This window comes from Aphelocoma coerulescens, chromosome 5 (assembly GCF_041296385.1).
Source record: "Aphelocoma coerulescens isolate FSJ_1873_10779 chromosome 5, UR_Acoe_1.0, whole genome shotgun sequence".
In the NCBI taxonomy this organism is placed as follows: Eukaryota; Metazoa; Chordata; class Aves; order Passeriformes; family Corvidae; genus Aphelocoma; species Aphelocoma coerulescens.
In genome coordinates, this window is record NC_091019.1 from 62289820 (window position 1) to 62317452 (window position 27633).

A 27633-nucleotide genomic window follows, 5' to 3' on the forward strand; every position below is an offset into this window, starting at 1 on the left:
TCACTAGCAAAATTATTATTAGACACAAATTTCATTTATCTGAAGTACTACCAAACAAATGTTTCTGAGCAACCCTACTTGATTCTGTAATCAAAGGTTTCCTGAAAGCCCTAATTACAAAGGGAAGCCACTTTCCTTTCTCTCTCACAGGCTTGGAAGCTCCCATATATAATGGCTCTCAAGATAGACTTTTACAGAGCAATACAATTAATTCATTCAGCAAATTCCCATTTGTTTTATAATTAAAAATATAGAAACACACAAACATTAAGCTTTCATTCCAGATAGTACTTTTGCAAGCCCTTCAGACCACTGAGAAATAGTGAGACATTTCCACACCCTTCCTCTCCAAGTCCCTATCACTTGGAGCTCTCACAAAGTAGGAGACTTGTGGCTGGGAAGGAGGGGGTCAGGAGGATCTGAGATAGAGCCAAAGTTAACAGATGTTGCTGCGTGACATTCTACACTGATTTGTTGATCTTTCACACAGTTTCAATTTTCTACTGTATTCTATGGTGCTCACAAAAATTAGCAGCAGCAGCAAAAAGACAGAGCATCGTGAGCTGCCCCAAAACAGCCTGGCTTTCCCTGTAGACATTGAGCTTCCCATCTGCAGAATGCAGGAATTTAGCAGAGTAGTAGTATTGTTTTTGTAGACATTTTGTCTGAAACAGGAGATGGGAAGCTTTCCACGGTGTAATGCTGTGTATAACCCTGGCTCCCACTGGTGATCACTTACTGAGTTGAGCTTCCCTGGGGCCACTCCTGTGAGCATCTACTCCCTCAAGTGGAAAATGCAGGCTCCTAATGTGGGACACTGGGTTAAAATTAAGTAAAGAGGGGAATGAAAAGGTCTGTAGAAGGAGAAAGCTGTTAATTAAATTTGTGGTTGAAGACAGTGACCTTTCTGAATTTGGAGAAGAGATATTTTTGTTTAGGGAGTTGCAGAAAATAGCTAAGAAAACTGAAGACGTAAGTCCTTGAGAAGTGCAATCGTGGATCTAAGCCGATCTCTATGGAAATACCAGCGGCTCAAGTTTTCCACTGAAACAGCCCTGTGCATGTGATGAAGACAGAGAGTTTTAGGCTTTTTCTGCACTGCCTGGGGGACTGGAGAGGCTGCTGCTAACACTGGTATGGGGAGAGTGTCCTGGAGATGAGATGTGAAGGAAGTTCTCCAGTCAGCCATGCACCACTCCAACTCTCATGGTCAGCACATTCATTTATGTGCTACAAACTATTGCTGCAACATTAAAAGAAGGTTACCACACATTTTAAAAAAGTGGGAAAAGAAAGGTTAAAAATTCAGCTTTAATCCCACTTCATGATATTTTAGGACATAAATGCAGGGGGTTCTATTTTCCTAGAAGTTGTTAATTTAAAATCTATTCAAGTTTATTAAAATATAATACTTTGTAACTATATTTATGTGGGCCTCTTACACCAATTGCAAAAGGTTAATGCTTAAATAAGACTCTTAGATTTGAATTTTCAGCAACATCTTTGTCTCTAACCAAACCAAATGGAAAATCATACCAATGTTTTACATGTGTACAACCTCATCTGGGGAGTGAAGAGTTTCACTCTTTCCAAACCCAAATTTTGTTCCAGCCATAGAAAAGAAATTTCAGTTTTGGGCAAAGATCAAAACCACGGTAAATATTTTTGGGAAGTAAATTCTGTGTGGAAAAAGGGAGAATCTCAGATTCCAGGTCCCATCCCTTGAGGACATCACCAGAACTGCTGCTCACTGTCAGCAGAGTTGCCACTGGTGTCTTCCTGACACTTTGTTAACAAGAGCAACTTCTGCCAGCATTGGCCAAGAGACATGGGAAGGCTCCCAACACATGGACTGGGCTCACCACTGGCCTCCTTCCCTACCATCATTTATGGGGCTACAAATGTCCACCTCTGGGAGCTCCTGGGAGGATGGGATGAAAATGTTTCATTTGTTTTCCCCTCTTTGTGGGGTTCCCAAGGAGCCTGAGGTCACAGGGGATCACGATGGTCATTATCTCTCAGATGACCAAGCAGTAACTGTAAGGGAGCTGCCCATGAACGGTGGGAAGGCTGAGTGCTCTGCACACCAGGGCTGTGCACAGGGGTCATGAGGAAGGACCTCTCTGTGAGGCGTGGAATTGCACCACCAACTCACTGTGGTGGCCTGGAGAGCAGCAGAAAATTGGAAGAGGAGCTGCATTATAGAAACCATCCACCCTTGAGCTGGTGTGACCTCATGTCCAGCACAGGCCAGGACATTTTGTGTTCATGTACAAAGCCCAAGAACAGGCAGTTCAGCCAAAACACCTTCTTTTGAAAGCCATCCAATCTAGACTTATAGATTTCAGATCATAAAGGTCCAGGCACACCCCTAGGTAAATTGTTGCAATAGTTAATTATCTTCACCACTAAATACTGGCAACTCATTTCTGGTTCAGCAGATTGACTGTCTCCTATGTTTTTCTCACCTCCCTCATGGGTCAAGGTGCAAGTATTAGGAACCAGGATGTACTTCTGCATGGCAAAACAACTGCACTGGTTTGTGTGCAGCCAGCAGATCTGCACCTCAAGGAGATTATGCAGCTGGATGAGACAGCTCATTTGTTTTTGTTTCCCAAAATCACAACTTTAGCTGATGGGCTTTGGCAACATGGATTACATTCCACTTAGCAGTGGGTAAAAAGCCCCATGACCAGCTGTTGTTCCTGCCCTATAGCTGTCTGGCCTTTAGGCTCCTGAGCTCACAGACCTCCAAATGAGAGCACAGGTTAGTGAGGTCCCAAAAACTGGGTATAGCACAGACTGGTGCAAAAGGTTAGGATGGAACCCAAAACCATTGCCCTTCCTATTTCCACAGATGTTGGGATAAGCTGACTCACAACAAAACCTTGTTGAAGTTAAAAGGCTCAGTTTGACCACTATTATATCACTTAAAAGCCGTTTGACCAGAAGCCTCCCACTTTTGTCTTTCTGTCCCAAGTGGTCTCTAACCACTTCATAACAGACTGGTAAGGAAAGCTGCTGTGTAACTTCAGAGACACCACAACAGACAGTAACTGTTACTTTGGACTTACACAGCACTTTTACAGATCCAAAACCCATTTCTAATCTATGAGGTAAGACTTTTAAATTTCCTGTATTCCACCTAGACAGTCAGCCTTACCTCTTTCCAGCATTAGGAGGCATTTATCAGCATGCTGAAACCAAAATGAAAGCAGTGGGGCCAAGATCCTGCTTCTGCATTGCTTTCTCCTGACAAACCTAAAACCTGATGTGGTCATGGGTAAGTATTTCTAATTCCCCTTGGATGCTGTAATGTTTGTGTAAAAGAAGCTGACAGCATCCAAGTGAAGACAGAAAAGGCTTCCAAGAACACAGACAACACTTTTTCCTGCCTCCTCTCCCTCCCATCCCAATCTTCGCGGCATACGAGTGTTTTCCCTACGATTATTTTAGGCACTGGAGCTGTCTATTACATATTGGAATGTATGGAACCACAAAACATGCTGCTAATTAGAAGGAAGGCATTTGCTTATCCTTAGGACTTTGTTTATATAAAAGCCTGCACAGCAATGGATTTGTGAGCAACTGACATTCTATTCATGTGCTGTACGGGTTCAGATGAGAGACATACAGGATTAAATTGGGAGGGGAGTTGAATAATGTCTTTGTATGAGAAGTAAAATTGACTGGCTGATACACGGTTTGAGACAACTCTCAGCTGAAAAAGAAACAAAAGCAGTGGCCAGTTTTGGTTTCAGATTGTGATACAACATGGCATTAATCAAAGAAAAAGCCATGGATTACATACAAAGAACTGCCCTTGGAGTAACAAGGAGCTTACTTTAAACAAAAACAACACTCTTTCAGGAAGAATCATGGCTAGTAGAACATCAAAATTATAGTGTATCAGTGCACCTTTCACACAGGTTTGGGGAGAGACTCTTGGCAGATGCCAGGTACATCAGTATTTGCCTACTAGCAGAAAGAGGTTATTTTAGCAGAGTACAGAAATATCAGCCCAAGTTGCAGCGTTCACACTTCCTCCCATCCTGCCCTCTTCTCCCTATCCCTGCCTCCAAAACAACACTGCCTCCCTTCACCTCCTTCCCTCGGCAGCAAAAAGAAACAACTGACAGCCTTCCCAGAAATCTTTCAAGTGCCGAGGAGGAGGAGAAAGGAGACTGACACCAAAAAATGCACTAGTAGGGGAAAGAGGAGAAACGGCTATGCCACAAAAACATCCCCAGGCAAGAGACAGAAGCCAGAGACTGGGGTCAGTAAAACTTGTCCAGACAAGGCAAGTTTCTGTACTAGCAGCAGCTGGACTAGTTGCTGGAGCTAATCTTCTTGCTTTTTTAATTTCTCTCTGCTTAGGAACTTAGCTCTGCTATCACCCCACTTCCACAGCACACGTCAGAGAACAGAAATAGCGACATTCGCACTACATCTCATTAAGTTGGTTTGCAGCAATGTTATTTTTATTTAACCCTTTTCACTGTCAGGTCACTCTCCTGAGCCTGGCAAAAGGAGATGAGGAAGAATCAAGGGCTGTGGGATGCCAGGACATGATGCTGCTAAAACACATCCCCAGCACTGCTTCCATTGTACATGGCAGGACAGAGAGGTTAACAGAGACCCTTTTAAACACACCATCATCTGAGCGTGCAATTATCCAAACGCTTTCAAGCAAACATTAAAACAAAACTATAAATTCCTTGAATTTTTCAGTATAAGCAGTCTTAGGAAACTATTTTACTGTTAAGCTTGTAACAGAATTCAGGTTTTGGAAAGATGTCATGTTAACACAATTTCTTACAGATACTAATGCAAACATCTTTGGCAATGTGGTGTGAGCCAGAAGCTGGATTGTTGTGGATTTATTTTCCCCCTCCATTTTCCACCCTCTCAATTCACCATTGACAAATCCACGTCAGCAATGCTAATGTGGCTTTCTGATTCTGATTAACTACTTTGACTACAGTAATACTCAGGAAAAGGAGAATGAAACTGATAGATTTGGAGGGCTCAGTTAATATTATTTTAACCTTTACCCTCTCTGTCTTCCACAGCCTTTTAAAATAAACACAAAGTATGTCAAACTAAAATGTATAATTCTATTCCTTGGCTTAAAATTCCTGTGCCAGTGAAGCTTTTACAAAGACTCAAACATCTGAAACCAACTGTTCTCTCTTCTGCTCTTGAAAAATCAACAATAAATCTAATTTATTTACTTAATTATGAGAAGTGCTATGAGGATATTTCAGAAGCTAAACTGAAAGAGAACAAATGCTCTGACAGAAAGCACCAGAACCAACATTAAGATTTTCTGTTGATCTCAAAACCAAAATCTGACCACAAATAGCAAGATCAGAGACCCAAAATTGTCCCCCCACCCCTTCTCTGTATCGTAGATGATTTCAGATGCCTAATAACAATCTCACTAAATTTAGACCTTTTTTATTCCCTCCACAGTAACTTAATTTGATTTTCAAATGCCAAAACAGGTTTAAAAGATATGCTTTCTTTAGGAATGACAGAAAGAAGCCAAGAGAGCAACAGCACTGAAGAAGCTATTAACAGTCAGATATTATTTGTTACACAAACAGGTACCTGGGAAATCAACCACAGAGTAACATGGGTTAAATCACACCATCAGTTCCACTTGCCTCCAAAATTTTCCTTTACAACTTTCTGACATAAGTAATTACCTGACCAGACTTATCTTTAAGCTCCTGCCAAAAAGCCCCATTTCTCTAATCTCCCAGAAGAAAGCCTGTGTCCATCTAACAAGCCGAAATACAATTCTGCTGGGTCAGAGCCAGAGCAGGATTTAGTCTCTACTCTCTGCACAGAAAAGCCCGGTGCCCTTTCCTCATGCCCCTGGGATCACAGCGCCTGCCTGGGACCGTCCTCCCCAGCACTGCCTGCTGAAGCCCAGGCAGGATTCAGGGCATAGTCTGGATGTTTGCTGCAAGAAGTCACTCTCATGTTTTCAGCGGAGACCCCAGAGTTCTGGCAGGAACTGCCAAGCTTTCCTCAAAATCCCTGCCACTATCAAAGGATAGCCCAGTACACAAGACAGCATTATTTCAGGGAGTGAAGAATTAAAACATGACATTTTCAGATCACTAATAAGCCCACAGGTCACACTCCTGGTTTTCTGCATTGGTTTCTCAATCTTGCTCCCAACTTTGTCTCAGCTCCTAAGAACTTACTCAACTTCAGTGCATGCCACTGTGCCTGATGCGGCTCAACTGCTTCTGCTCCTTTTGCTCTGTCCCCAGGGCCTCTACCCTGCACACGGTGCCTGTTCAGCCACTTTCAGTTCAACTGAAGGGCCATGCCATGAGCTGGCTGCTGGGGGGCATTTGGACACTCTGGAAATGCCAGTTGCATTTGAAAACCTCATTATCAGCTCACAGTTTTTTTCCTATAGTGGCTTTCACAGGGCTCAACAAGGCCCTTCTCAGGGTACAGGTTCTTCCCATTTTCAGAGAAGCATTTCATTACAGGTGACTTAAAGTCCATGTTCTGTTCGGTTTGCTTCACCAGTCCTCTAACATAGCATTGAGCAGAACTAAACAAACTTTTGTTGCATCTTTACCATCAGACTTCTGGAGCCTTGGTCATTTTGGTTTGGCTATCAACAAAGCACAGTATCAACTATCAACAACAGCCAGTCTAATTACAGGATTTAAGGCTTTAATATAACATTGTTTTAAATACACACATTAAGGGCCTAATTTTTCAAGGGACATGAAGCAGAAATAAATGACAAATGGCACTTTGTGTGTCACGAGGCAGAACACAGAGAGGGACAGACACAACAGTGGAGGTCAGAGCACAAGGCATCGCTCACCAACCAGCACCAACTGCCTGAGTCTCCACACAGGTGAATCTACTGGTGCTCCTACTTTGCTGAAGTAAAGCTGTGTGTTACACTGATATGATCCCTCTATTATGCAAGAAAATTATCTAGGATTTCCTGGAGAACAGTGGAACCTGTAAAAACCGGCTGCTGTGGTGGAAGAACAGCAGCTCATACATCACTGTACTCCACTATCTGCTCTTTCCTGGGATCCTCTAAGGCAGCTTCCCCCCATCCAAACAGCCACAGCTCCACAATATCATTTTGGACAAATACAGACCGTGATGGATGATTTAAAAAGAAAGACTGCTTAAAATAGCAAAGCCAAACAGAAAGCTGATCTCAGACTGTAGAAGATGAGAACTCTGTGTGTGTGCATATGGAAGTCAGAGACATATTCCCTGTTTTACTGAGCATCCAGCCTAGACCCAGGTAAATGTTGATAAAGATGCAGAACATCACATTCAGTATGGCTTATGCCTACCTGATAAAGGGAAGAAATAAAGTGAGAGTCCTTGAATAGCTAGATTTTAAGGAGGGACTGCTAAAGGTTGATGATAGTCTGGCAAGAGAAAGCAAGGAAGTTTTTAATAGCAACAGAGACAAAAAAAAAAAGAATAAAATATTACGAAAAGGACAATAAAGGCAGATGAAAGGAAAAGCATGAATAGAATACAAAAACAGGAAGGGTGAATTATTAGAAACAGGCAGAAAGATAAAAAGAAGGAATTTAGAAAAACTGAAGTCTAAAGTTTAAAAACTCCAAAAGTATCAGACATTAGCATTACATGATACATCTTCACAATATTTGTGGACTATATTTACTACAACATCTTAAATGAAAATTGAAACCTGTTAGCAATATATTTAGAAATTGTTACTTAACATAGGTGGAAGTAGTTTATTTCTAGCCTTTTTTCATTTGCATGCAGAGCACACAAGCAAACATGAACCAAATATTCCAGGACAGGAAGGGGACCCACTGCAAACATAACACATACTTTGTGGCACTGCTTTGAAAATGCACATTAATTCTCTCAAACAAAACAAAAAAACTCCCTGGGGCAGAAGGAACTGCATTTTTAATCTGCACAAAATATACTCTTTTGTCCTTCCAGAGAGTTTTAGTTTCTTTTCATGCAAGTTCCCATCTATGTTTTAAGCGGGTATAAACAAAACAGTACTTAAATCTGAACCACAGACACATGACAGCTTTTCAAGTTGTTGTGTACTTACTTCCCATGGCACCTGAATTTTATCAGTCCTTTGGACAGGATTCACAGAGCTTCACAGGACCAAGAAGCCTATTTGTAAGCCTTGTCTGATCCTGAGAGAGTTGCAAAAAGTCCTCCTAAAAACTACCACGGCCTGCTGCATTGCCCTGGTTTCAATGGCTACAGCTTCCTAACTCCTAGAAACACAACCAGAAATAACTAAGGCATCTTTAACACATCGGAAAAGGAATGGTTCCTGCCATGAAAAATCTACAGTACTCTACAGAGAAAATAGAAGCTGGCAGCAAAAAAAGTGATAAAATCACATGGCAATTTCACTCAGCCCCTGAAAAATCCTATTTATCTGTTTGCAAAATAAAAAGATGCCTCATCTGTTTTATCTTGTTCACTGGTTCCTTTGTGAACCCTTTTGCTAAAACACTTGTATTCAAATAAAAAAAAAAAGCAAGTGTTGCCACAGATTCTGAAAGAGGAGACTGCTGTGAAAGCAACTGCAGCACAAACATCGCATTTCAAGCAAGTTGGAGAGGCTGCCTGAGTATTTCCTGCTATAGGCTTACAACAGACAGTTTTGCCTTAAAAACAACACTTCCATTGTAGAAGGGAAGATTCCTGTATGCTCTGGCACAAGTACTGGATGAAGCCACATCAGCAGAGTGCCCTGACATTTAATAAATAACACCCGACCCACGGAAAGCCATCACTCAAAGGCAGCGTGCTGGAGATCAGGGATTGCACTGACATCCCATGCCATGGCCACTGGCTGCTGCTTGGGAAACAACACAAACAAGCTGCAATCCCAAAGAAAGGAAGCCCCAAGAACAAGCATTAAGAACATTTGTTAATCAAAGGACTAATCATATAGGAAGGTCTTCATTTCTTTGCATTTCACATATTATTTCCAATCAGTAAAATATGTACCAGGCTCTCCACAGATGATGCAAATGCTTTACCCTGACACAGGGCAGCTGCTGCTCCAGAAACAAACCAACATAAGCTGATCATTTGAATCCCCTTAAAACTCTTAGTATTGGACCAAATAAAGCATAGTAGAGCTTACCATACTGTTTTACAAGCCATGCCAAAAATCTTTGTGCACTTAAAAACTATAATTAACTTTACCTGTAAGTTTGGCGAGGGAAGGGTGCACGCCGCAGGAGGAAAAGAAAAGAAAATACAAACTCCTTTTCTCCTAAACTCTGAAAATAGTTCAGGGTCCAAATCCCTATACAAGAAGTAATAAAAATAGTTTGGTTTCTGGTAGCAATAACAAAAATGAGGGCAAGATTAATTCTTACACTTTTATGGCAAACAATCTAAAGCAGATGTTCGAGAATAAAAGCGAGATGTCAAAGTAGTTAAAAAGTGCTTTTCAAACCCAAACACAACAAGACAACTTACAGCTTTATGTGCTTACATAAAACTCTAAATCATCTCAGTCAGCTTCCACCCTTCACCCTTCTCTAGTCTAAGAAGCTTCACAATTACCAAAAATGTTACATTCAAGTCAAGATCCACAGATCGGTGTCTTCTGAACAAAAGCACATGCAAGTGACCTTTGCTGATTAGAGATCAGGTCCTGAATCTGGGGCCTTATGAAGAGAAATAGGTCTCCATGGTTTGAATATCCAGGATCTCTGGAATAAAGTCCCTGTCTTCCAGAGAGAGCACACTTTAAAGGTATCTAAAAAAAGTTCAGACTGTATTTACATTTCCGCTAGAAAACTGCAGTTTTGAGACAGAGATCAAACTTCACATTCTAAGGTCAAAATGAACATAAGCATTCCTCAGAATCAGACTTCAAATGGATATTTGAAGTTATCCACACTTTCTTGTTTGCGAGTTCAAAGGATTGCTGATCATAAAACAAATTTTAATATATTCAATCTTTCAAGTACAGATTTCATAAAAGACAATGAGTGTATGCAGGAGAATTGAGTCCCTCCACACGTAACACGACAGAAGCCTGTGGAAGGTAACCCTAAGCACACCCTTTTCCAATGAAACTGCCATTTATTGTGAACACTGTGTTAACATAAAACACCGTTCACTTAGATGTGCTTTCCAAAAGGCCTCAAGCAGGACGATACTGATTTAAATAAAGAAAATTAGGCAAGTTTTTGCACTCGAGCTTCCCACACAACGAGGATTTGCCAAGCCTTTCCAGTCTAATCAGTGCTACAATCACCCAGATATATAAAGAGACTGACTCAGCGTGCACAAACACTTCCAGACTCACCAGCAAGAGCTGATTTTTGGCTGACCACAGCAAACTGCCTCCTAAGCTGGCCAGCCCCAGTGTCCATCTACCTGGAAGCCATCCATCCAGCCACACTGGGCTACTGTGCATCTGCAACGCTGCTCCACTCCATTACATGAAACACAAACCTGGCGCTACAGCCATCGCAGTAACTGATACCGTATCACTCAAGTCAATGGGAGCAAATCAGAAACTCTACACTACATATGAATAATAATAGGTTTTTGTGTTTCCTTTCCCAAGTGCTGACAGTTTGGAAGGTTGTTTTCCCCACCGCCACCATAGCTGGACTATAACCACATTAATTTCAGCGTGCCAAGGCAAGCTGTTCAAGAAGCTTTCACAGCACATTTGGCCTAATAATCCAGGGTGGGGTTTTGGGGGTTCGTTTTCAATGGTCCAATATTTGACAAGAAAAAGAAAATGAAGTCTAAGATGTATAACTCTCTGGAAAATTGTATTTTCAGCAAAAGACAGCAAGCTTCAAAAAAAGCTTTAACAAACATATTTAAAATCACCCTTTAAATCACCAGCAGCCTAAATACCTTGGCCCTAGCTTTGGACATAAATGTTTATCAATTGGTAGTTGACTGAGAAAACCATGTTTTCTCCTTCAGTTTCCCATTAATCTCAGGGAACAGTTAAACCATGACACTTCATCAACTTTTTTTTCCCCCCATCTCCTGTTCACAGCTGTTGCTGTGTTGGCTGAAACATTTATTGCCAGGACAGGGAGCACTGACCAAGAGACCTACAAGGAACAAAAGCCTGCCAGAGCCTAAAGCAGCTCACCTTACGAAATCACCTAACCCCCAGCTCAGCTACTCCAGCAGCTGCACTGGTCTGTTCCAGGGCATCAGCACAAGTAGGGAGCTGCAGTGACTGTTTGCTATCAAGTCAAGGAAATTCAGACTTTGTTTAACCTTTTCTATGTCAGATTTAGGCCAATACTATGAGGCAACCCTGAAGTGCTACAAAGAGCATTCTATAATTCATACAATAGTTGAGTCACAGCAAACCAGCAGCCTGGCCAGGATAATGCTTCACTGGATGTACCTACATTTGCTTCTGTAAAGGGCTACAGTTTGCTTTTAATTATTCATAACGTTCTGCAATTGGATGTGTATATACACACAGCAGTTTGAATAAAATAAACACACCTCAGTAACTAGCTGATTGCAGTGCTCAAATAGTGCAGTTTTTAATGAGATGCTCTTTGTACGCATGGAGGTTTCTGTTCCGTGTGTGTACATACAGATACACCCAGATGCAAATAATCCAGGGCATGAGCTGAACAGTTTGAAACAAAGACTACCATAGAATGTTTGCACAACCCTGTAATGCCCTAATCATGTGCACATTTGCACATGGGAATTATTTAGAGGCATGTCAAGCTAACAAATTTATTTGCCATCAGAAAATTTTATCATACACTTACCTGGGCCTTAGACCCAGATTCAGCAACACTGATTCAGCTTAGAAAACTACCCAGCTCTGAGCACACAAAGAGCCTCACAAAGTCAAAGGAGCAGTCGCATTCCGATTACTTCGCCTGGATCGTGGCCTACAAGTCCAGTCCAACAAAGCCAAGCAAGCCTAAACCTGATGGCGTAAACTGAGCCCATCCGCTGCACTGCAATTACCTATGGCAATAAACACCACGCTCTAGGAAGCAGAGGCTTGCACAAACAGGCCTCCAGAGACACAACCAGCACCCTCAAAATCCAGTCTCCACTCCTTGTCCTTGCATGGACTGTTCCAACAGCTTGGGTGTCGAGCGGGTTGTACCCAGGCATTAGAGACCAACATGTGCCACTGCTGGGTCCACAGATGGGCCCTAGGGACTGAACTGCAACGAGGACCAAGTCACAGAGCTGAGAGTTAAGCCAAGAGGAATACATGCTTCCTTCATTTCAAAGCACATGCTTAAGGGTTTTCTGGGTCAAAGCCAGGGCGATCCATATCTTATGAGATCAAGCACCTCCGCCAGGTTTGTATCAAAAATTTATGTGACTATTTCAGTGATATCATTAGCCCAAAAGGGCAGATTTTAGTTCAATACTCTAGGTGCGTGCAGCCAGATGAATTTTACCAGGCTAATCCACATGCCTGAGCCATTTCCAAAGCAAAAACCTATCAGTATTGGTGTGAGTTTTCTTATCAATTTAAATGGATGTTTGACCCTCCCTCTCTAAATGAAGGTGGGCATCAGAAGACTAATACAATATTATTAAGATAGATTTTAAGAAGTGCATCTGGCTTCCAAGTAATATATCAAGTTTACTTATTTATTATACAAATCATCTTAAGTTCATTATCTGGGTCCCAATCCCATGGCCCAAACAAGTTGAGAAAATAGTCCCACTAGGGACTGTACTTAATGGGGTCCATTACTCATACCAAATAGATCAACCTCTTTAGAAAGCTAACTTAGAGACAAAGTTTCCAAATTTCTCTAATCGTGCATTTAAAACTTTAAAAGGAAGAGAGTAAGCAATTATAAATCATGCAGACACACATACTTTGAAATCTGTACCATTTCTAAAAGTGGACCAGAATTCCAAGAAAAAGCTTACTGCAATAGCCACTAAATTGTCCATATTCACTTCAGTATTTGTAGAATAATTCTTATCTTAGCATTTAACATTTGTCTTCCTGGTTAAAATAAAATTGTAAAATGCACTGCAGACAAACCAAAATCCCTGTAAACTAATGTTCAGGGGCATCACTTTATTCATGGGGTGCACCTCATCTTATCAAAACAATACAAGAAAATTTGCTTTCTTTCCAAATGCACACCAGATTTTTTTAATCTGTGCGTTTACCAAACTGCATAAACAGAGAACTGGTGGTTTGATGCAATCAGCACAGTGCCATTTAAAGCACAGCACATCACAGCACCCTTAAGGCTTTTTGGAAATACCTCTGCTGCTCAGCAGCACCAGCTTTCCACCAGTTGCTGCTCCACATGCTATTGCCAATCAGCTGCATTTGCTGTAGCGCATTCCAAAGTTTACTAATTAATCTCTGCACTAAACCCCACTGATGGCCGGTTGCCATTTGAAATGATCATCATCTTTTATTTAAAGACATAGCGACCGTATGGCCAAACTCAGACCTTATTTGTAAAAAAGAGGTGTGCCAAATTTCAGGTAATTAAATCCAGTATCGTTGTGGGTTTTTTAAAAACTGGACAGAAGCAATTATGAACAGTTTGAGGGTGTTTATATTAGACACACTCAGTTATTTCAATGTTAATTGTCAGGAAATGGGCACACTCTTGCTTTCTGAGCTCAGAGCCACATTCAGCAGAGGGTACAAGATGCAACCTACTGGAAAAGAGACCGTTTATGTCTTTCAAAACAGCCTACAAGCTTTGAAGCCGTGTGTTTTAAGGATTCCAGCTTATTGCTACATTTCAGATGAGGTTTTAAACAGTGATTTCAGGCAGTCCAACCTCTCACACCATTGTTCCAGGCTGCTCCCATTCAGCAGCGCGTACTGGCTCCGTGACCTTCACAATGACCTCCACAAAAGCAGTTGTGCATTTTACTGTGGTGTAAATCCTCACAGACAAGTCGAACCTGTTCTTTTTGGCATCCAGCCCTTCAGATGAATACTCTGTGGAGATTTATTATGAAAGGGGAATGAAGGGGCATTATTGCACAACATTCATCCCTCACATACAGCTAAGTTCCATCTCTTACAACTTCTGAAGACTTTTAAATAAACAGATCGTCTTAATTACACAAATCCTTCTTGCTTCTCACCAATTTTCTGTAATTAAAATTCAGTGTTGTTTACAAAAAGGTAGACATGCCCAGGAAAAAGCATGTGTGTGAAGGTGTTTTACATTATTATTAATAAGTAATATTCATACTTCCTGTTACTATACACAAGGGATTAGTGTTTCCTAGCACACCATTCACTTACAACACTGAAGTATTATTCCACATTGTAGCAACACACATTGCCCTAAAAGGGTCCATTAATTATTTTTTTAATGCCATGAAGTTGCTGCAGGATATTAGACTGTCTCCATAAGAAATACACTACTATGGTAAAATGATGAATGATGAAGTTTGCAGGTTTTTAATTAGATTTCAGAGCAGTAAGGAATTTACAAAGTTATTCTCCATGGCCTGAGCTTAATATTTCGTGTGACCTTATGCAAATAATTAAAAAAAGATTCAAGATTCCATTAATCAGAAAATATAAAAGCATAAAAAAATAGTGAAAGGGGTAGATTGTATAACTTCAGTGAGTCTGCCAAAGTGGTCAGAGTAGTAACCCTGTCATTCACATCATCCACATTCCTTCAGGTTTTCCAATTGATCCTTCAGCAAAATGTGCCCTGTTAGGGAAGGTGGGGAAACCGTAACACAAAAACACCTAACCTAGGTTGCATTGATATTCCAATCCAAAAATCATGTTTCCAACTAGCTGTAGTCGCTTGGTATTAACCAGAACTGAAGCATTTTGACTGAAGCACACATTCCATGATCCAAATATCGGAGTTCCCTCAAAAGCTCCCTCCCCCCAGTGTCAGCTGTCATGCACAATTGACAGGGCACACACACACACCTCCTGCTGCAGAAAGAAAGACCTGCTGTGTGTGTCTCTCCCTGTCACCCACAGGCCATGTCAGGTAGGGGTTCTCTCGCCCCTTCCTAAGTGTCAGCTGGCCATTCCTTGACTTTCCTGCTTCCTTTTCTGCCAGTAAAAACAAAGACAACAGAATGTGCAATAGCAAAAACTTCCCTGTGCAAAAGATAGAAGAAAACAAAGTCTCCTCCCACCTTTTTCAGGTCCTGACAGCACTTCCACAGCTCCAGAGCTGCAGGCAGAAGTTTCTCCAAACAGAACATGCAGCAGTGGTTTTTACTGTCTAAATTCACTTCCCCCCTGGAGGTCCAACTCTGCTGCCTCCAGCACAGCCCACTCCTTCATTCCTAAGCCTGAGGCTACCAGTGAGGAGTAGAGATGAACTGAAAACAATACAAGGTAAACCAGCATGGTCATAGAGTGCTGTATTTAACAACAAAGATAAAGCATTTGCAGTTGTAAAAGAGATTTCTTCCAACAGTAGAAATTTCACATTTTGAAAACCTGCAGTTGCTATGTACTTTGCATCTTCATAAATAAACCAAATAAAAACTAAAGTGCAGTGACACTTATGCTTTGGTCTTCATGACAAATAAAATAACCTTGATCCTACCAATATTTTATTCAGGGTTCTTTAAAAAAAAAAAAAATCCAAAGGTTTTTTCAATTAGATGATAGAGAGACAATGCCAAAGTTATACCTGGCATCCACAGCTCAAATTGCTTAAAATTTAAAGGCAACCAACAGCTAAATGGGTACAACACTCTTCAAGAATATTTATATTACTTTAAAAGTAACACATCTGTTTAATTCTGTATTTCAAATTCATTTAACTAACCAGACACAAAACAGGTTAAAAATTAGCACAAAGCAAATGCTGTACACAACACTATCAATGAAACTAAACTGACACAACATTAAGACTTAATATAAATTGCACCTTAAGGATTGGGATGGGGGGGTTTTACCCCATATTCCAAACAGATTTTAGAAGTGCCTGATATGAGGTAAATTCTTGGCCTAACCCTGTCTAGGCTTCAGATTCTACCTAAACAGGAATTCAATGTGGCATCATTCCACCAAGTGGCAGATTAAGGTGCATAAGTGAAACCAAATGGGTGAAGTCAAGGAAAGGATGAAGCTCCCACTGCAATCCCCTCTATATCCTCCCATTAGCTCTCAAGCCAAATCCTCTTTCTCTCCCCCATAACAAAAGAAAATCCTAATCATGTTTTCTTGTAAACAACCACGAAGGGGAATGCTTGGTATGCAGGCAAGGCCAAGATAGTGCCACCGCTTTGAAAAGGCTGAAAATTCTTCAAATATTTACTAATTGATTATTCAAACTTTGCTTGTCTGAACCCAAAGGGCTATCACAGGGAAGCATTACAAACTGGGACCAATGTCACTTTTTTCTATATGGCAGCCATGCAGCACAGGTACCAAACACAGGCAGCCCCAGCCCCGGTGCCATGGAGCATCTCAGGATGGTGAGGATGAGGTGCCTACATCCACCCCTTTGGATCTGTCAGCACATCCCCACAGCCCAGCCCAGCCCAGCCCAGCAGCTCCTGGTTACTGGAGCACTGCCTCTGACTGACTTGCAGAGGATCACATTTCTGTGATCTCCCTCTATGCCTTGGAGAAGGGAGTGATGCTCTATTTATTTATGCCTCTCCTTCAAGAGATGAAACAGGAGAATGGGCCTCAGACCTAAATATATATATGCTGCTTTCCTCCTGTGCACAGCCCTCACTTTTAACTTGTTCCTCCCTTAGAACTACTTACCTTTCCAAAGCCCTCCAGTTCCACAAGCACCACCCTTAAATGTACCATCTGTGTCCTGCAGGATCTACCTCACTTGCCCAGAATAATACAAGAATCATTACTCTTACACAAAACCACCATTTCATTTTCTACTAATCATGGCAAATGTTGCACGTTCCAGTCTCCTGGCCCCCATCCAGCTAATTTAGATAGATGGTTCCACATGTGCTCTCTGTCCTTCCATTTCCTGCCCATACCACGGCACACATTTGTCTAAGTGAGTCAAAGCAGGTTTCTCTGCAGTCACAATTTCTTTAGTACTTTACATTTTTCAAAAGAAGCCTGCACAAAACACAATTTATTGCCATGCTATTACTGACTTTGCAAGAGGCAGAGGATTTTACTGCTTTGCCACACATAATGCTGAACTGTAGTGTGTCACAAGCTACACCTGAGCCTTGCATTTCCCCCGAACACAGAAATAATCTGTGTAGCAACTATGTTCAGGCAAAGCAAAACATAAACCTAAACTAGTCAATTCTCCACTTCAATATACTCCATTATCCATGTTTTTCGCCCTTAAAATAAAAACCTCAACAAACCCAAAATGTTAAGAGGAATGATGATAACAAGCCAAATTTTCAGAGACCAAGGCACTTCTCCATGAAGATAATTTCTGTTTCCTTACTAGTCAATGCTGTTAATACTCCTTTCCAGAGACACCTTGACTGACAATCACTGTGTATAATATGGGGACATTCACCTTTTGATGTCCAACACCAATTGCCTCAAATAATATTCCCTTCTCTCACCCTCTGCACCTGAACCAACATTTTTAAGGAAAACTACTTTTGAAGTCTCCTTGTGAAACAATGTCTCTTTGATCCAAATATCTCTTTCTTCAAGTACCCTAGCATGATACAGATGCACCTTGGATGCTAATAATGACTAGTGAAAACTAGGGCCCCCAAGAGCTCCTTTGAAATACATCTTAATTTTTAAATGATTTTTTGATTTATAAATGTGTCCTCTGAAAGCTCAAAATTTGACTTCTCTGAGACCCTGTAGCAAACATTCATTTATTTGCTGTTTGCACTTATGCAGGAGTTAAGGTGCAGAAAAGGTGGCACATGCACAGCCCCAACCAACACGCTGATGATGTTTTCTTCATAAGAAATTAATATATTACTAATTTATTTATTAGTAAGTCTGGTGTACCTTGGACAAAACAGAAGATGATGCAGGAAACAAGTCCTGCCTGCTCACCCCTGCCTGCAGCCAGAAGCCTGCTTAACATGTGTGCATGGGTGTCACATTTGAAACCACACAAGTGCACACACCACCCTGGCTGCCCTTGGAGAACAGGATTCTTACACAGGAGCTGATTGTGATGGATGAGTACCAGAATCCCCAGGTCCCCAAATCCTTCTGTCCCAGAGCTCCCCTCTAATTCCCAACCTTGTGCAGAAACCACTCAGCCCTTCTGCCTAGAAACTCCCATCCCACTCATTCCCACTTTTCTGCCAATTCTGCCCCAAATCTTCCCCCTCACGTCCCCCCCAATGCTCTCTCCAAAGCACCCCAACATGCAAGTCCCACATCCTCATCCCCCTCCATCTGCCTCCTCTGCTGCCCTGTGCTTTCCCATCCCCACCAGCCCTGATCCCATGCTCCACCACGGCACCACTGATGCTGCTGCCAGCACTCATTACTGATTTCCCTGCCATGTTTCTTCTAGCAACTGCCTCCTACTATGGCCATCCTTCATCCTCCTCTTGGCTCTCCTTGCATGACTAAGTCTGGCAAGAATTGCAGAGAAGCCAGATGTAGGCTGTGCTTACCCAAAATTTGTCTGAAGGTGGCCCTGAGAACAGGGAAGGAAGAAAATATAGGCAATATGGGAGATCTTTTAACTGCTGCGAGATCAACACACTCTACTCAACACACTCTACAACAACAAATAGATTCTAGTGCACTGAGAAATGTAATAACCAGGAGTAAAACCAGGCTGGGAGGTAAGGCTGCACACATGTGCCTTAACAGGCAAGTCTCTCAAAGCAAGGCAAACAGACACGGCCCAACTGAGTGCTGACTCAGAGGAATCTGCAAAGCCATTATCCCAGCTCTGCCATTCCAGGTCACCAGCACTGCTCCAGGTACACAATAGAGATGATGAAGGAATGACACAGACCTGCTTTGATCAGCAGGAACAGGAGAAAGGATTAGAAGAAAACATGTGATGTTCTCAGAAATGCAGACAACTGCTAAAAAAAAAAGGATCATGGCAGAAAGGTCACACATACTCCTATGCACATATACAAATGTACTATGGCTTCCCTAAATGGCTTCAAATACTTCATTGATCTTACTATAGTTCTTCAAATGTTCTTGCTGCTCTCTTTAAAAGAATTTTCCTCTTTAAAAAGTCCTCAGCTGAATGTCATTTCACATCCAGTCTGTAAGAATGGAGACAGTCTACCAACCATTTGCAGAAGAAATCAATGTTTTTATTGTTAACTGACAATTAAGGCGCCTGAACTATTTTTTGTAACATCTAAATTCTAAAATATTTAGTTCTGTGGAGTCCTCTTTACATAGTCATCTTCAAGGACATAAGAAGCTCCTACAAAGAGGCAGAGAACAGCCTACTTTTGGCATCTACCTAGGTAGAAGCTGAACTTGTATCAGGTCAAGGAAACAGTTACTAAATTGCCCTAAAATGTAAAAGCAAGCAGAGCAAGTGCTACCAGAGGCTGCCAGGGAGACTGCAGAGCCCCCATCTCCAGAGGTCTTTAAGAACAGGTTTGACAGGTACCTGCCATGAAGCACCTCTGGCTCTGCCTCAAGGCAGGGGGAAGGACCCCATGACCTCTCTCAAGACTCCCAGCCAGCACCATGATTATACAATTTGACAAGTACCTGCTGCAATTTTGGCACCAAAGCTTCTCATTTTTAAATTTTTCTTCCCCGATTTAAAATTTCACCCTTAAAGAGGAACTTTGTCCACTCCCACTTTTTGTTATCATCTCTACCAAGACATAATGAGACTGCTTCTACTTACAGTTTTGGACAAGATATTTCTTTCTGTTTCACTCCAGCACTACCTTCTCATATGTGTACTTTTAAACAGTGCATCAAACAGCACCATTTAACAACTTTTTGCATTAAAAGTGTGGTTCAATAACTTTGCACTGTTCATTTAGCACAAATACTAATATTTAACATTTATGATGTTTGCAACTCTTGGCCAAAGTATAGCATCAAAAGAGCATGCATGCACTGAATTGTATCTTGTTAAAAAGAACAGCAGCACTGAAAAAAGTTATATTGGAACAATCTATAAATGTGTTTACATTATATGAATGATTTGCTGTTCCTTCACAAGGCATGTAGGAAGTCAGCACTTCTCAAATGTGTAAAGTATTTCCATGTGCTTAAAGCACGATCTTTCCAAAACAAACAATGATTGAGAAATTTTTTATTATTCTTTATTTCCCTGCCAGCTGTTTTTTTGGACCCTCCTCTCAGCCACCTTCTTTCTTTCAGTCAGGTCCCTCCTTATTGCTCACAGTAACACCTACTCAAGCAAAGGTATATTCAGAGCTGTAAGACTCAGAAACAGGAGGATCTCAGGCTGATTTAAATGGCATTTTACTTAGATCACTCTACAACGTGTCTTTGTGCTATCTTAGCTAGTGGCAGGTCTGGCTGCTGCTTGGGATGGAATTTGGGCATCCTACATTAGAGCCTGACACCCATTCCTGCTGTTCTGTCCCAGTGCCTGCTCCCACACAGGCAAGGAAGCAAATGGCAACCTGGCTGAGCTCTTCCAGCAGCCTTCTCCCTATGAGCCTTTTCACGGGACCAGAACATGCTGCATGCACAGAGACATCCTCTGAAAACTGATGGTGAAGAGTCAGGCATGCAAATAAGCCCTTGGGCAACTCCAAAAATCCAATAGGACACTAAAAATCACATACAAAACTAAAATAAAAACCAAACCAACCCAAACAAAAAAACCACAACAAACCTCCTAACCCTAAGAACAGCTTCATTCCAAAAAGTGACAGCTAAAGCATAGATCTGCTCCACTGCTGGCCACAGACACTTTAACTAACAAGCCCATTGGTCATGCCATTCACTCCTGTACAATTAACACTGCTGGCACTATTTCATTTACTGAAGTCCAGTCATTACAGCTGTGCAAACTTATGGGCCTAATTTGCATTTATACTAATATGTGTACATAAACATGTGCCGCTTTAGCCATGGAAAGGAGTCTTAAAGCAAATGAACAAATATATTTTAACAGAGCAGTATCAGAGAGCCCAACCATAAAACAGAATCAAGTCAAGCAGTTCTGATTATGTCTGTCCACCAAACAGCTTAATTTCAACTACAGCATATTTCCTAAGGCATTCCAAACTAAAATCTTGGAGAGGGCTATGGGGAGACATAGCACTGCATTTTCAAAATCCAGTCTCCTTTTTCAAGGCAATTGCTGTGTAAATGAAGGGAGGGGAAATAACAAACACTGTCATTTACTTTGCCTTTTTTCCTCCAGAAACATTTCTTACCAACATAAGGAATAAAATTCATTAAGTCAACATCATGTGCTGGATGTTTATGCACTTTGATATAACAGTAATAACTTAGTAAGGCCAGAACCCAATTAATGTTTTAGACCTCAGCCCATGAGCTGGAGTGCACAGGAAGCATTCTGATGATAGATCACTTAAATAACGTTTATCTGGCATACACTTCAAAACCAGAGTTCAGAAACTCAAAGCACAGTTCGGCATGTATGTGCTTGACTCTTAACAAAACATCTTTATTTAAACAGAAGGCTAGAGATTTAGTATGACAAATGTATTTACTACTGCTAATCATTCTCCATCATGCTACTCGGAAGTTGCAGTCATATTGTATTTATAAACCCATGAGATTTAAGGGAGCAGTAGGTGGATCACAGGACTGTGGATCACTTTTTAAATCCAGCATGTTAGTCCTAACCTGAGTTATATCATCCAGCGTATTTGGTGTGCCTCAGTTCATGTATTTGAATTCTGTATCCACTTATTGTCAGAGATGGTGGAGATAAAGCAGCAACAATTTCTTTTTCCTTTCTTCTTTTCAGAAATAGTATCCTTCTTAGCAAATCAATGCTCATTGTTAAAAACACGACACTGTTACTGATGACAAAAATTCAATGCTAAAGCAATATGCAATATACACTCTGACTAGCAATCAGGAAATGGTGCTTAGCAACTGCAGAATCCCACTTGTCCCTGGGCTACGTGCACCCCCTGTGAATCTCCGCTCCAGAGAAGATGCTTGGCAGGAAGGCTGCATCCTTGAGCACCTTCATCCAGAGACCAGGTGGAAAGTGCTGTGACTCCCCTGACTGGGGCATTTGGGTTTCCTCTGGAAAGGGACTCTGCTTCATGGCACTGACACCAAGCCCAGGGTGTCTGAGCTGGGACACAGCTACAACACACAGGCACAGAGACAGAGAACACTCAGTGCCACTGGAAATTTTACCTTTGCATGCATGTTCTCTAAACAAATATGTCTGTTCCAAAAGGATCTATATGCCTAAACACACTGGTTACTCTTGAAAACAAGTGTCGTGATTTTGCTGTGATTCTAAACTACCAAGAGCTGTAAAGAGGGGAAATATTCCATTCAGCTGTAAAAGAGAAATGTGCGTGGTATGAGCCAAACGAAGATTAAAAACAAAATACCAATTAAACTCAAACTGGCATTCATCTCAAAGAAATCAATTCCATCTGAAGAGTTTCAGTCCGAAGACAGACCAGCTGAGCTAACAGTGAAGGAAGCCTTGATTGATTTATTTTTTAACTTCAGGTAAAAACTAAAAGCACTCAAAAAAACCCCACCACAACCCCCACACACACTAAAACACACTGCACCAAAACCAACAAACCAACCAACCAAACCAGAGCAGTAAGAATTGGCAAAGTAAGCCCCCCTCAGGAGCTGCAGAATAGTTGTAGCCTAAACCACAGTGTGACATGCACCTCACTTACCTCAGAGTACCTGGCATATGTCTAAGCAACTTTGAAGGAGCACAATTGATTAAAAAGGTATTTTGACAGACTTTTTGGAGTTTGGAACAGGATTTTGGATAATTGCTCCACGAGCTATAAAAGAAACAGACTGAAAAACAGGAGCAGCCGCTGAGCAGTTGTTTGCACAGGAAGCAATATTGCAGGAAAAGGCAATAATAAAGAACAGTTAATTTGCCCTGAGTTAATGAGGTCAATGTTTTAAAAGAAATAGCTCCACATAATGTAAAATAAGAACGTTATTTCCCATCAGAATAATACTGCAAGCGTAACACTGCACAAAATCTCTTCCCTAACACTTGTTATGTGCAGCTTAGTGGTAACACACATTCCTGAGGTGTCCTAGACATCCTGTGTCTGACACAAATCCATTCCTCTGAAATATTGGTTCTACAACTGCTCCCTCCTGCATGCTCTGGCTGCTCCAGGCTGCACACTGCTCTCCCCAACATCCAGCTACTAATAACCTGAAACTGCAAGAACTGGAATAAATCTGGGCAATATTCAGAGCCACAAAGTTATATTTAACACCGCTGCTGTGATTTGGACAGGGAAGCAGTAGCTGGAGCAGATATTTCACTCTTAACTCGCTGCCATTCAGGGGTGCTGTTGACAGGAGATGGAGCCCAGCTCAGCGGAAGAGCCACAGGTTAGGAATTTAGTAGGGCTGGATCCTATTCCTCCTTCCTCCGCTGCTCTGCTGTCTAATCCTGGGTGAGAACATCCCCTCTGGGCATCTGGTTCCCCTCCCTCTCTGACACATCTATTTAAACTGCAAATTCATTGGGGTAGGGACCATCTTGGTAATGACACAGCATGTACAGCACTCTGCACTAATAGTTCTATTAATAAATATTCCCACTGCTATTAAGTAATAAAAATGATGGTAAGAATTGGAAGGTTAATGATGCATTGCATTAATTCTGAGGTATTTGGGTATAAAATGCAAGACTGTAAACTTCCAAGCAGGAGCAGGCCAGGGGACACCTATGCTGTTTTCCCACATTTTTGGGCAATCCAATTAGCGGTAATAGAGTTTTTAACTACATGAGATTACTCCAAGAATACCATCACTAGAGGCTAAGTGTCCTGGAAGGCTGGGGGAAGGGAGAAAAGAAACATTATAGAACTGGAAGCAACAGAAAAGGGACAAGCACACAGCCTGAAATGCGCTGGAGATGGCATGAGCTGAGCCAGTCTAAGGCACCCAGATTTTCTACAAACATGGAAATATCCGGGCCACAGGCTCAAAGGTTCCATGTTCCCACTTCAATGAATTACAGAAGAGTTAAATACATTCACACTTCTATGCATTTTTAACCACAATGCTGAGGTAAAGCACAGACCTAGAAAAGCTTTCTAGTTCCGTAAACATCGGAGACATAAGAAGGAAACTCAATTCATGTAACATAATTAATTCCTGTTGCATTTGAAAACTGCCATTTGTCTGCAATACATATGAGCATCTCTTTTGCACCTTAAAATGAGCTTCACATAAAAGCTACCTCACAACCAGAAATGGTGATTACATTCACCAAGAAACAGAAGAATGGTTCTCTTGCCAGACCTTAGATTTGTTTTGCACCCCCTGAAATTTCCAGCCCTAGAAATGCTGGAAACATTTCCATTTCTGACATCATTCACTTCTGACAAACTTTGCTCTTTTAGACAGCTACTAAAGTGAAGTACCACAACTGACAAGAAATAGCATTTTAGCACTACTGCAACAGTTAGGATTGCTACAGCTTCTTTTGTAGTTTTACACTGATTTGAGATTAGATTTAATAAGACTGTTTGAAATATTCAGCTGTGCTGAAAGTATGTTTTTTAATATGATGAGCATGATTAGGAGAAAACCCTGCAGCACTGTCTCCCCCCACTCACAGAGGTAAATCAGACTGATTGATTTGGAACATAAGCTTTGTGCACAGAGGTAGAACTTACTGAAAAAGGTAAAGAGCAGGCTACACAGAAAAAACTGCTTCCACTTGAAAGGAGGAAAAAAAAAAAAGGAATTTCACAAAAGAAAAAGTGAAGGAGACGCTGTCCCCATGAACTAATTGTCTGTCTCATGCTATAGGGGATGCTCTTGCTTAGCTTACAAGTGAAAGACATTCCCTCCTGCCTCTGCAAGCACAGGAACTCACAGCACTAATACGACACCTTAAATGAGCCCACTTCCTTGAGCCTTGCCCAGGAGACTAGAATGGACATGCTCCTAACTCAGACACCGAGAAACATGTCTGATTAGCAGTCAGGCAGAAGAACATCTCTGACCACAGCCTTCCCAGGAAAAATACTCATGTTCAAGCTGAAAAAAAACCAGTGGATTGCCACAACTGCCTTTGTGTAAACATCAGCTCCAGATCAGCCAGCACCTCAGATAGCTCTGTCTGGCTTCCCTTCTTCTGAAACAAAATTAGAGGAAAATACCCATCAGAATAGGTCAGTGGCCAAACTATTAGGAAAAAATAAAAGCACAGGGGAAGACGTACACAGTGATTCATTAAATGTGCACTGCTAAGCCTCTGACAGTGAGCACAAACCAGATTTTCACAGAAATATACTGAATTTACAGAACTGTTGTGCCAGAGCATTAATTAGAATTGTATTTCTTGAGAAATTCTCAGTACTCCCCTAGAGTTGCCCCCACCAATAGGACTGATGTGAACCCCATGGTTCAGAGAGGAACAAAGCCAAAGCAGCCATAAACGGCACAACAAAAGCTGCACCCACTTCACGTGTACACCTACACAAAACGAGTGGACTGAGCATCTCAGGTTCTTAGAAAAACACTCAGCCTGGAAAACAAGCATGTCCTAAAGTGAGTGCCAAGTGGGAAGTCACCTCACACTGTCACTAGAACATGCCTTCATACATCATGTGCAATGAGCAGAACTGCTTTCCACAAAACCAACTCTGCTCCAAGCCCAGCAATTTGCATTTGACTACAGTAACTTCTCAAGATGCACCCCAGTCCTAATCTGAAAACATCAAGAATTTGAGATTTCGTTGCTTTCCAGAGCCAATTTTAACAGTGAGGCCAATTAAGCAGCAGAACATTATGTGAACTTTAGGTCTTATTCGTTCCTTCAGTTCCTATTTAGATGGTATTTGTTTAACTAAGGTTACTGGTTCTTGATACATTTAATGCTGCACTGCTCAGATTTGGCATGTTCTGTGCTAAGGAGGTATTTAATAAATTGAGTCATACCTTAACCTTCTCCTAAACCAGAGGCAGAATGCAGCACACAAAGCAAATCTCTCTGCCTTTGAATGGACTTTGCAGGCTCCTCTTTGCATTCTTCCTGATTTTTGCACTCAAAATGTAGCCAGCAGAACTCTCCAGTCTACAACTGTTCCCAATATTGCATTCAGGAGAAGTCCTTTCCTATTTATTGCTGGACTATTCACATACCCAAGGCTCCCACAGACGCTGTGGCTGAGAGTCAAACTGTTTCACCCACTTAGCTAAACTTCCAAATCCTCTTCCCAGAGCCTGTTCTTTACTCTTCTATTTCTCATTTTGCATTTAGCCATATTAAAACACATTTCATTCAAATGAGGCCAGCTTGTCACAGCGGCCCTGTAAACTGCCAATTTGCACGTCATCCACAGAAATTCAACATCTGCTTCTAAGCATTGAGCTGCCTCCTAGCAGAACACCCACAGAAACATTCCCAGGCTGTGGGACCAACTTCTTCAAAAATTACAAGTTAGACAGTTCATTCATTTATTGTGCTGAGTATCAATATTGTTATTATTGTGTACTATAATTTCTGTATATTTTTTAGAATAATGTCATGTAATAACTAAATCGAGCACCCTGTAAAGAAAATAAGGAAACAGTCATCTTTCTAAACAAAATCTGTAATTTTATTGGTGTAAAATTTTTGATGCAATCCATTTTCCATAAACAGTAGTCACCAACTTCAAATGCTCCTATCCTTAACTTTTATTTTTAAAAAACATTAACAGAAATAAGAACAGTTAAATTGTTCTTCTTCAATTTAGGACTAGGATCAGTCAGGGTGAGGCATTTTTTGTCTCCTGGGATTGAACAAATTAAATTATTTATCTATTCACATTTTCTGAACACTGATGAATTAGCAATTAGTTATCTGGCATATCCTCTATTATTCCAAACATTAAGATTTAAATGTCATGCTGCTGGAAATCTCTTCATCCAAGTCTTTCTCCATTCCTGGATAAAGTTTACTTGGGGCTGCAGATCTCAAATGTCCACTACCACATACTGCATTTAATATTAATTTTCAAACGAATTAGAAAATACTTCCATTGTCCTCATCATGTAACATAAGCTTATCTTCTTCCTTTTCCCACAGAAAGGCCACAGCTTTAAGAAATTCTGACAATACATTTTAACAGCAAGAAAAAGTGCAGGCATTCAGAGTATTTTTTACAGGCATTTTCTGTCCACTGGCTTTTCTACACAGACAGAAAATCCCTCACAAAGCATATCAATCTGCTCTAGACTCTTATATTTTAAAAGAAATAGGAAGAAGATCAATTTACACCACAGGAAAACAGGAAAACAATCCATGCAGCTTTGCAAAAACTGACACTGCTTTTGGAAAAATAAGCTGCAAAGGCTTCTACACTGTGAACACTTTGACAGATAATGAACACAGCACAAACATTCATGGCAAAAATAAATCAATTACTGATAGGAAACTAGTCTGATGCACAGGCTTTGGCTTTGCTGACTTCTTGGTTTGTTGAGGAGAATAGAGGGTGTTGGTTATTTTCAAGACATTCAGTTTACCACTATCAATTGTAAAATAT

General features: G+C 41.2%; 1 protein-coding gene across 2 annotated transcripts in view; it reads right to left on the reverse strand.

Moving 5' to 3' along the window:
- The window catches only part of MNAT1 (MNAT1 component of CDK activating kinase), a 117971-nt gene that overhangs the window by 35467 nt on the left and 54871 nt on the right, over window positions 1-27633 (reverse strand). The window lies entirely within an intron of this gene.